Genomic DNA, 10,929 nt, shown 5'->3' with positions numbered 1-10,929 from the left:
CTGAATTTTGGTAGTATTAATTCGGAGAGTTTCTGCATTTCACAACAACCTGCCTGAGAGGGATCTTTAAATCCTTTGGTCAAACAAAGTCACAAATCAGGCGCTGCAAAAAAAAGGCCAATGTAATTGCATCATCACAGAGATCAAGACAAGGAGACTTAAGTGGCGAGGAAATATACTGTGAAAAAACCACAGTCACATCCCACAAATAGCTGTCTATTGAAAGCCGCAAGGAAAGCCCAGACCTGGACACTCAGGAACAACATGCTATAGGACTGTACATCAGTGCTGAAGGAGGCGGGTTATTCATGACCACAGGTTCATGTGATGGCAGATGACCGGGAGAGGTTGAAAAGCACCATTTCAGCGTTAAAGATGAGATGAGATGAGAACAACTTTATTAATCCCGACGGAAATTGTTGTGCCAGAACTAAAAGCAGAGATGTTCTCTGATGAGATGTTCTCATCTCATCTCAAAAACCTGCCTGGGTCCATAAAGGCTTAAAAAAAGACAGGCAGTGAAGAAGGAAAAGAACACCATGTCACAGTGAGGAAGGATACCATTAGAGGAAACTTAGACACAGACAGTACAACTGTATAATAAAATAAACCTAACAGTTAATGAGTTTCATTTTAAAATTTCACTAGATACTAACAGTAAAATACTTTAATCATCAAGCAGTCATTGCAACTTATTCAATGATTTTTTGTTTTAATCAAACCTATTAAAACGGTATGGTCTTTAAACACCCTAAACACTGTATTCCACTGACCTCAACCAAAAGTATCTAAGCAAAGGCTGCTGTGCTTTGGTAGTAATGATGTAAGTGCTCGGCAGTGAGTGCTTGAAGTTTTCCTGACACAAGGGTTCAAGCGCGAGAGTAAATAGTGCAGAGACAGGATGGACTTATTGGGTAAAAGGCTCTTAATACTGGAACAAAAACTTGCCCTGATGTGCAAATGAGAGATTGAAAGGTTGTCTGTCCGTACCCCGCCTCTCACCCAATGGCAGCTGGGATAGGCTCCAGCATCCCCTGAGTAAGATAAGCAGAAGACAATGGATGGATGGGAGCCAGAACCATTCACCTTTCTATCACTGATTCAGTTAATATGATACATGTGCAAATCATTAATTTAAATACAGGATGGGGCGAGTCAAGCATCACCGATTACAGTATGACTTGGGGGCCTTGGTTAATTTCTAATAATTATGCAAGTCCTACACAATCTTGATCCCATTGGTCCATGGCCTGTGTCTTTATAACGCTTCCTTTATCTAGTAGCATATTGGCTTTTGAAAAGAAAATATATCAATGACCACACGGCATTTTAAGTGGAAATTTGAGACCACGTTTTTTTCTCATGTACCCTAGCACTTAATCCAATCATGCAATGCTTAACAGTTGGGCACCACACAAAGACATTTATATTAGTATTTTTCAAAACAGCTTGGTTTTCATCTATAGGATCATATAATTCAATCCATAATGTAAATAAACCGACTACCTGACAAGTACCTTGTTTTTCATTTTTCATCGCTCTCGTTATTATTGGCGTCACACAGCATTTTGACATCATACCCAAGGTACAATTTCGGTGAATTTGGGTAAAATGCTGGTACAAATAACTTCAGATGCACAACCTACTGTGACCCATAACCATCTGTTTTTCTCCATTACCCAGTTGATAAAAGCATTGGCAAAGATGATTCGAAATTTTCAGTGATTGGATGAAGAATTTTCCGTTAGATATGGTGACTGAACGTCAGGCAGGCGTAGTCAGTCAAAAGCAGATGTGAATAAACAGCATGTTAAAACTAGAGTTTTGCAGCCATATTTGACAATGAAATCGGGAAGATAAGTAGGCCTTCCATGTTAATACACCGGAGCGGGATGAATGAGCAGTGTGTTTTCTGCGGCAAGAGGCGATATAAACCTAACATTGTTTTTCAAAGGGGACATGCAGTTCGACACAATTTTTATTCCAGCTCAGATGTAGCCAGAAATGTAGTTCAGATTTCTGGGCGCTGTGAGCAAACCAGTGGGGATGCCTTCACATTTTTGTCTTTTTACTTTCCAGATATAGTAAAAACTGTACAAGAAAAACTGAGGATAGGCTTCCTTTCTCAGAAGACAAATATCCAATGTGTTTTTAACACACTGCAGAAAGGCAAACACACAAATCACTTCAAGTCGTTTGTGGTCAAATCCTGAAGGTGTTTAACCTCTGGTGGAACTGAGGGCATTAACTGACACACAAAAATTATCATTTGGCATTTTAATTATTTAATTGTGTTACCAAGCTTGTTCTTTTAAATTGTTCTCTCAAAGTACATCAAAAGAGAAAATTATCATGAATTAGAAAATATTTAGTGAGAATTTTTCAGAACTTTGCAACCATGTGGCAAGATATGGTCCTTTGATAAGCAACAGCTTCAGGCTTGTATCCTGTAAACATTATTTCCAGTGTTCACATACACATTTTATAATACTATCCTTTTAAGAGCCAAAGATAGCGTGGAACATAAAACAAAATGGAAAATAGCACTGCACCTAAAGACTAAAACACATATCAAGTTATGAAGTGATGTGAAAGAGAGCATTGGAAAGATACAGATGATTATAATCTGAGGAGGGAAGTTGGCTAAAATAATTAAATATGAAATACATTGCTTTAGTGAGGAAAATAGGGCAATTCAGAATGCACTCTGGTATTGTGTTTAGAGGTAAAAGACTGGATCCGATCTATCAATCCTGTCCTGAATTTTTATTTGGAGTATAATTGAGTGATAGGAATAATAAGTAAATCCCAGAGCCGTCTTTGGCTTTGTAGTGCTAACCAGTCCAACCCGGCCTTACACTTTGATTTATGAAAGATGCATAGGGAACTTCAATCAAGATCTTCTCTATGCTGAAACAAAAAGGGCCTCTACCCTCATATGGATATTAAACTTCACTTAATTAATGGAAACAGACCCAGGTGGTCCACCCCTACTTGATGTCAAACCTTAGATCATCCCTGGAAAGTGCACCTCAAGAGGGATATTCATTAATGCTATAGAAAAGTGCAAGCGACATGAGGAGTAGTGGGCACGGACTCAACAACACTTAAGGAGAGCAGAGGGCCAAAATAAAAAGACCAATCGGTAGAAGATTCTAATGATGTAGGAGTGTCATATCAATAATAAGTGGACGCTAAGCTGTTGTTCCCTGAAATGCATTTGATCTCCCACCAGTGTATGAGCTATAGAATTAGCCAATTTAACATATTATGCAGGTTATATATCAGCCCTGTAAGCCTGTCAGAGATGAGTAAGGGCCACCGGTTTGTGTTGGCAGAAATATGGAGAGGTTGGCACTTCATTTCACCCACCCATTCCATCAATTTTTGGGGGCCTTGCTAGAAGATTCTTCAGCACTGCTATAGGATTAGAGCCTCTTGGCCCCCCAAAGTCCTTATGGTTTATATACATATATCTGCAATTAATTACCCAGGGTGAGTATTTCAGAACAGCAGAGAAGAAAATTATATTGTTCCTTTTGATTAATTACCTTTCATCGCTGACTGCCTTGACTTTTTATAAATAGAGCCAGGCTACAAAGAGTGATGTTTTCTATAGCAAAGGAGCGATAAAGGGCACCATACACCACCATATTTAACCACAAGCCTAGTGACAAATGATTTGAAATCTCACATAGTTGAAAAGCGTGTTACAAGTAAAGACAGTAATTGTTTAATGATCTATATATGGAATGTTCATGATGTTTATGTGTTGTAAAAGATGCAAAGTGTAGTCTATTGTCTATCCTTGCTTTTTGCTCAAAGATGTAGAAAAGCAGAGTTCGGGGTGGAAAGTAATGGAATAAGAATTCCGTTAGTCACAATTCATTCAGGAACACACTGGTGTCACAGCCTCCACTACAGCATCTTCCATCTGGCTGCTCCCACTACTTCTGCTGGTCATCCGTGTGTGCGCCTGAGTGCAGGTTTGGAAAAAGGCCGGTGTAATAGTGACAGACAACTGATCTCTATTAAATTTCATTTTGCTCTAAAGACCAAGCCTCACTGCTTCATCTTGTTCTTTTTTCATGTATTGAAACAATGTTGTGATAGTATTCGGTTATCATGTTTTTCTTTTCTCTGTTGTCAAACACAGTCTGACTTTATGTGTCTTCTGCCACTTTTTCTTAGCCATGCTCAAATCTATGCATCTTTGCCTTTATGTCACCAAGTGACTCTTGAACAAAAAATTTTTCAAAACTTTCAGAATAATAAATAAATGATCTCCTTCCATCATACCAAATTCATCATGTTAAAGGAACATGTCACTCGAATTATCAAGAGCCCATAGCTTGTCTGTGCAAAGTTATGAACTTTCAGAATAATAAATAAATGATCTCCATCCATCTTACCGAATTCATCATGTTGAAGGAACATGTCACTCGAATTATCAAGAGCCAATAGCTTGTCTGTGCAAAGTTATGAACGGTCAGGCTAGTCTGGCCAGACTTTGACCGTCTGACTAATTACTTTGGTATCCAGCTGTCAGCTGCTGGCAGTTTGTTGAGAATCACTTATCTGGTAATTGCGCAAACTTTAAACTCCCCTTTGCCTAAGTGCTAGAAGTTTTGGAGCTAAGAAGAGATTCTCTTGAGGTTTGAAAATGGACACCTGATCACGATTTGTATTTCATTATTCAGCAACAAAATACACATATTATATGTGTATCCTTATTTTTTAAAAAAAAGGTATTTACAGACTTATATATGCAAATTACCAAACATGCCTGAGGGTAAGGGGTAAGACATTAATCAAACATCTGCAGTTGTAATACTATGACAGGGACAAAAATATTTTAAATACAGATTTATCATCAAAAGAAAGGGGCAACACAATAAAGCTGGAAGTTCTGAGGCCATGGACTTCTACACTGTAACACCTTGTAGACTCATTTATAATCCGATTTCGCCATCAGATTTCATTCTTCTGTGTAGTTACACCACCACCACCAGCATAAACGTAACAAAGCTTGCATGTCTAGGGCCACTAATGAGCAATTTATAGATCATGAAATCAACACAATCGCCTGGGCAACACACTGAAAAACTTCTATCATGGATGCTCAAAACCTTTACTTAAAGAAATAACATAAACCCTTCATATGCCAACTGTACTACTGTTCTGCCAAAGAACATCTTCTACAGCAATGCTAACACTGTGCTGTTGAATTATAGAGGACTGTGGCTGAAGAAGCAGTACTATCTGAAAATGTCCAATACCAAGCTAGTAATATCATAAATGGCACAGGAGGTAGCGTGCTCGCCCTTGGAACCAAATGTTCCTGGTTCGATTCCCAGCTTCTCTCATTGTGTCAAAGTGTTGTTGAGCTTTGTAGCTGAGTCCCTAACTGCTCCTGGCGCTTATAGATGGCAACTGCTCATATAAATTAAATGTGCAGGAAAGTCTGTTGGAAAGGAATACAAGACTAGCACAATGGATAGGCACCCATGTGAGTTGTATACCTTGACTACTTCCCTTTTAAGTGTTTTCATACTGATTGTTACTTTCGTAACAAAATTGACCAGATGACACATATCCTATAGTCTGAACCACTTACGCCAAGTCTTTATTTAATATATCATTAAGGTCATATGTTCAAGAATTGATCTAGAATGACATCTCAAGAATGAGCACTAACTTGTCTCCTCTCCAAAAAGGCTGTAAAATGGTTTCTATCTTCAGTAGTGCCCTCATGCCTGTGGAGGTTCTCAGTCATCCAGGCCATGGTGAATTCTTGTCAAAATCTTCTTGTTGCAACAGGACTTGAATTTCTTCACTTGAAGCTCTGAACTGAAGAGGCCTCTCAGATGAAGGGTGAAACGTCTTCAAGTGAAGAAATTCAAGTCCAATTGCCACAACAAGAAGTTTCCGGACAAGAGGGGTGCTCTCATTTATTTGAGCTTTGAGTTCATGTATTGCATTTCTAATGTGTGCTTTTTTTTTTATGTTGCTTGATGCTAAATGGCAAAAATTGAATACATAGTCCTCACTCACGACTATTTAAAAATTTGTTTAAACATTATATGTTTAAATAAATGTCATCATTCACACACTTGTAAATTAATGTTTGAATCCTATTGAAAACAGATTGTTTCAATCGACAGCCCTTATATTAGAATGACATGGCTCTAGATTATAAATAAGACATCATTGAGGCAAATACAAGTACCTGTCAGATGAGGGGTAGAGAACCTCATGTTCGCCAACCAATGGTTGAGGTAGCCTAATCCAAAATGATCGTTTTTTGTTTATTACAAAGGCACATGAAGGAAGGTTGAAAAACGCAGCGCTAATGTTTACTCTTGGTAATGACAATGACTATCACTCCATGACAGCTTTTGGCTGAAAACGGCAATCAGTCTCTGATGGCGTGTAGCACAGTTTTGAGAGTCACCGCGCTAAAGGCCAGGTTTGTTTGAAGTACGCTTTGCAATGCATCAGTGGCGATGACCTAGATTTCCTATCTCTCGTTCCTCCAAGAGTGCAGAGAGAAACAGCCTCGTTTCAGTCCTTTCCATCTTCTAACTATGTCAGCTCGCCTACAAACATTTGGCACAGAGTCACATCACTCTGTCTCTCTGTTTCCCCACAGACGACTCTCTTTACCCGATGTCAGCTCGCAGCTCCTCCCAGACTGTCCCCCAGGATAGAGGTGGAAGTCTGAGTGGCAGTTTTTTCTTAGGCTGATTGGAGAGCACGTTAAGGGGAGACTAATTTACAATAATAACACGCATTAACTCAACACGAGTGAAGAGGCCGTCCTCGTTTCGATAAAAGGTTAGTGGCACAATAAAATTATGAATTGATGTCTACCTCTGAAGACTGTGCAAAGAGAATGGAAGCTGAGGTGCTGGGAATAACATGCAAGAGATTTGGGTCAGCATGTTCTTGTTTTTTGGTTTTTAACAACAGAGTACCATTCGTTGTTTTCCTTCAGGGATAGATGATGATGTAAGTGCTGACCCACGAAATAGGTTAAACCCCAGGTGCACCCCATGCACTCACCAGCCTGTTACCTGCCTTTACTTTTATAACTTGCAATTCCTTTGATTATCTTCCAAATGAGCTGACCGCAATAGATGAATTCTTGTCGAAACAGATGACTTATCTATATGAGTGATGGCTTCTTATGTGTAAGATTTACTTTGATTTGATCAAAAAGAAAATGGCTGCGACAAAAAGCCCAAGCTAGGCTTCTCTCTATCCTTTCCTCACAACACTTCCACCCCTCCCAAACATTTGCAAAACACCCACACCAGGCACAACAACAATATTCAATATGTCTTTTACTCAACGGTGGGCTCAATACACCAGGATTGTATGTTAAATTTTAATTATGCATGCTGCACAGTGTCACAAAGCCCTGTCAGATGGAAAAAAAAAGAAAGAAGCCCTTCAGTGTGTCTGTTCGACAAGTTGGCTCACTTTGTTACAGTGTAATGTGAAATCTTTAGAGGTGCACAGTATACTAGCCAGGTGCCACATCAACTGCCAGCAGCGACTCAAACCGAGTGATAATTTATATCAAAAAAATAATAATAAAACCTATTCGGGCACCTCTGTGAGAACCGTGTCAGTACCCCAGGGTGGCAGCACAAAACAGGGTATCTAAGGAGTGGCATGAATGATGGTAAAATCTACTTCACACTTGGCCCGTGTGTGGATTTCAATTTTGCCCAGTGTTCTGGCTATTTATCTTTATCTGCTCTACCATACATGAAAATCTTTGTTGCGCACTAGCAAACGCATGGTCTGTACAGGCCTCTTTACCGCAATGAATAACTGCCATCAAAAAAATCTATGATAGACTATAATCTGACCTAAAATGTGTTCCGTATTCTTGCACCTAATGCAAAGGACTGAGCCTGTAGAGTCATTTGATTATTATTTTTTTTACATCAACATTGACATGTCTGTCAGCATTAATTATATTTGACAATTGAGTAAAATGTTATCCGTAAAATCCAAAACAAATGTTTAAAATCGCCTGGGCAATTTGACTGAAATTTACATAAATATCTAAACCGTTTTTGGCCTTTCAAAACAGTACAATTTCTGAATACAGACCCTCAGCAGTGACATCCAAAAATATGATATTTTCAGCAAAATCTGATGCAGCTTCTTGTACCCAGAACCCCGTACAATTACCTTTGACTTCCAATAAAATCCTTGCTTTTAATATTTAATGTAATTGACAATTACATTAGGAGTTTCACATGTATGGAGAAATCTATGATCAAGAGAAGTGATGGGAAATAACCTCCATATTTCACAGTTCCATAGAATTTCAAATACCAAGTTTATCAATATCAAAGTTTCTGTCCCACCTGAGGAGAACAGTTTGTTCAAAGTGTATTAAAAAGTTTCAAAACTGTATGGATTGCTTGTATCTTATATCCATGTACCCCATGTCATACAGTACTCAGCAAGAATTTGCAGCCGCCTTATGTGCAACAGTTAAAGTCAATACCAATCAACAATAGCAGGTGGTAAGATGTCAGATCGCTCATTTTACAAGTGCTTTTTGTCGATGAAGCACAGGATTTGTTAAGTTGGACATTTGCAGGCCTTTGAGAAAAGCAATAGGTGAAGGGATCATCTGTGAGGGCGAGAGTAAGGTTCAGTGACTGTAATGCTGAGATTCCATTGACAAATCACTTTCAACCAAGCTTACGATGTAATAATATAAACAATAATGCATCAAATAGATAAAATTGCTGCGTCTTTGACTCAAATGTTCCTCCATGTCTCTTTAGGGTTATGGGAGGGTCCTCAAAATAATTAATGCTCCCTGATGGAAACTCCTGCTTGTATCTGTTACTTAATTATGAATGCAAATTCAAAAGTAATTACACAAGAGGCAGAAGCTGATGCAAGGGCACATGTCAGGCTTTCATTTTTTAATGAGTATCAGATTTTAGGGCTTAACTACAGGGGATCGGGGGAGGAAAAAGGTGTTTCACATGGTCTTGAGCACCGTGCATTTCTGTTGAAATATTCAGGTTCAACTCCATGATCATCATCTAACTCTGGCAGCACACTCCGATGAAATATTTAACTGGATGTCTCCACAGCGGTTTCCCCCTTATCTAACAAGCAACATCACCATGTAGCAGTTTCGCTGTTGCGAAGTCTGTATTGACCCGTTCGAAAGAACCAAGAGTTAAGACTTCATAAAGTGTGCCAGTGAGCAGTTCTGTAGAACAAATAAGTCTGCACATCTTTCTCTGTGGCAACTGTTGACACTCTAACAGCTCTGGAGAGCAGCAATAATAAGCGAGGAGTTTGCGGCTACATTTGCAGCCGTAGGCCTCTAATGGAGCTTCGGATATGACCTTTGAATGTGACAGAGGTTACAACATATTTCTGGAGATATTTGAAGTGGTGGGAGCCTCAGTTTGATTCATATCTACACGACTATAGTTGGAATGCTTTCGTGGCAACTTGACCTGATTATGTTCCCTTGAAGACGTGTCACCTGTCATCCAAGAGGCTTCTTCGGCTCGTAATGAAGGCTAAGAGGTAAAACATCTCAAAGAACAGGAACTCAACTCCTGTCTCCACGAAAAGATTTTGAAAATAATTAACCATGACCTGGATGACTGACCTGACACCCAAAAACAAATTTATGTGATTGCGACATTATTTATATATACTATTACATCAGTATTGTGTGATTAACATGTATTGAAATGCTGCAATGAAGATGTCTGCAACGAGGCTTTCACTCAGGATGTTGTCGCTTTATTCCCATCACTTTGGTACAACCTTACTCAGCTCTGCCTTCCACAACACTCTCTGCCCACTTCTCAAATCTTCCCACTCCCCACCCACATCGATCCCTCCCCCGCCTCTCTTCCCCAATCACTGGACCACATCCTACATGACAAACCTGCTGTCCAGTGATCAGCAAAGGTCCGGAGAGTGGCAGGTTGTCTAACTATAGCTTCTATCCTGGGGTCACTACGCTATCCCCCCAACCACAAATTCCTTGCCCCCGAGGGACATACAGAACTGCACAACAGTCCCCCAAACAAGTCAGTAATCACTACTGAAGGTGTACAAAGCATAAACAACATGAATAACGAGTAGAAACAAAATGTTTTTTCTTTCTTTTTTTAAACCAGGAGGGTCCGGGTAAACTACTGGCCACTCCAATGAGACCAGGGTGCATTCTTGGCCTGTCTGGAATCAAGGTCACTCCTAACGGTTTCCCCCACTAAGGGGACCTAAAAGTCTCGGGGCCAAGCCGGAGCTTCTTTTCCTTCTATGTTGACGAACTGCCTGAGGAGAGGGGGCCCGGGAAGCTGTTGGTTCTGTCTCCATCCGGGGAGCGGGGGAAGAGGGAGAAGGAGCAATGGATGTAAAGGGTCTTCTGTTGTCCTCTGAAACCCGACAGGGCCCCCTCTGTAAGGTGCCAGTCTGTGTCTATGCAGGGCCACCTTTCTTCTTCTGTCAGTCAACAGCACCCTGTACACCACTTCCCCCGTCGCTCTAGAACTCTACAAGGCCCCACCCAATGGCTGTCCAGCTTCGGGCACTAGCCTTTTATGCGCCTAGGACTGTGCACCCAAACCAACTCTCCCGCAAGAAAGTGTCTTCCCTGAGCCTTCACATCATAGTTTCGGTTTTGCCTTATGCCAGACCTCTGGTACTGCTCTCGAGCAAAAACTGTGTGTGGTATCCAGGCAATCGGGAATCTTCTGTTCCAAGGTACGGTGAAATCTCTCCACTAACCCATCGCTCTGAGGGCCGTTTCCACAGCCATTTCCAAGGCTGTCTCCAGGGTTTAAGGGGTGCTGAAGTTGCACCTTGACACAGCTCCGTATGGCAAAGAGCTCTGATAAACTGGTTGCGTGCCAGCTCCCC

Source organism: Fistularia commersonii, chromosome 6 (genome assembly GCF_037954325.1).
Source record: "Fistularia commersonii isolate RoL2024-O1a breed Wild chromosome 6, RoL_Fcom_v1.0, whole genome shotgun sequence".
Classification (NCBI taxonomy): Eukaryota; Metazoa; Chordata; class Actinopteri; order Syngnathiformes; family Fistulariidae; genus Fistularia; species Fistularia commersonii.
Note: the sequence above shows the minus strand (reverse complement) of the source record.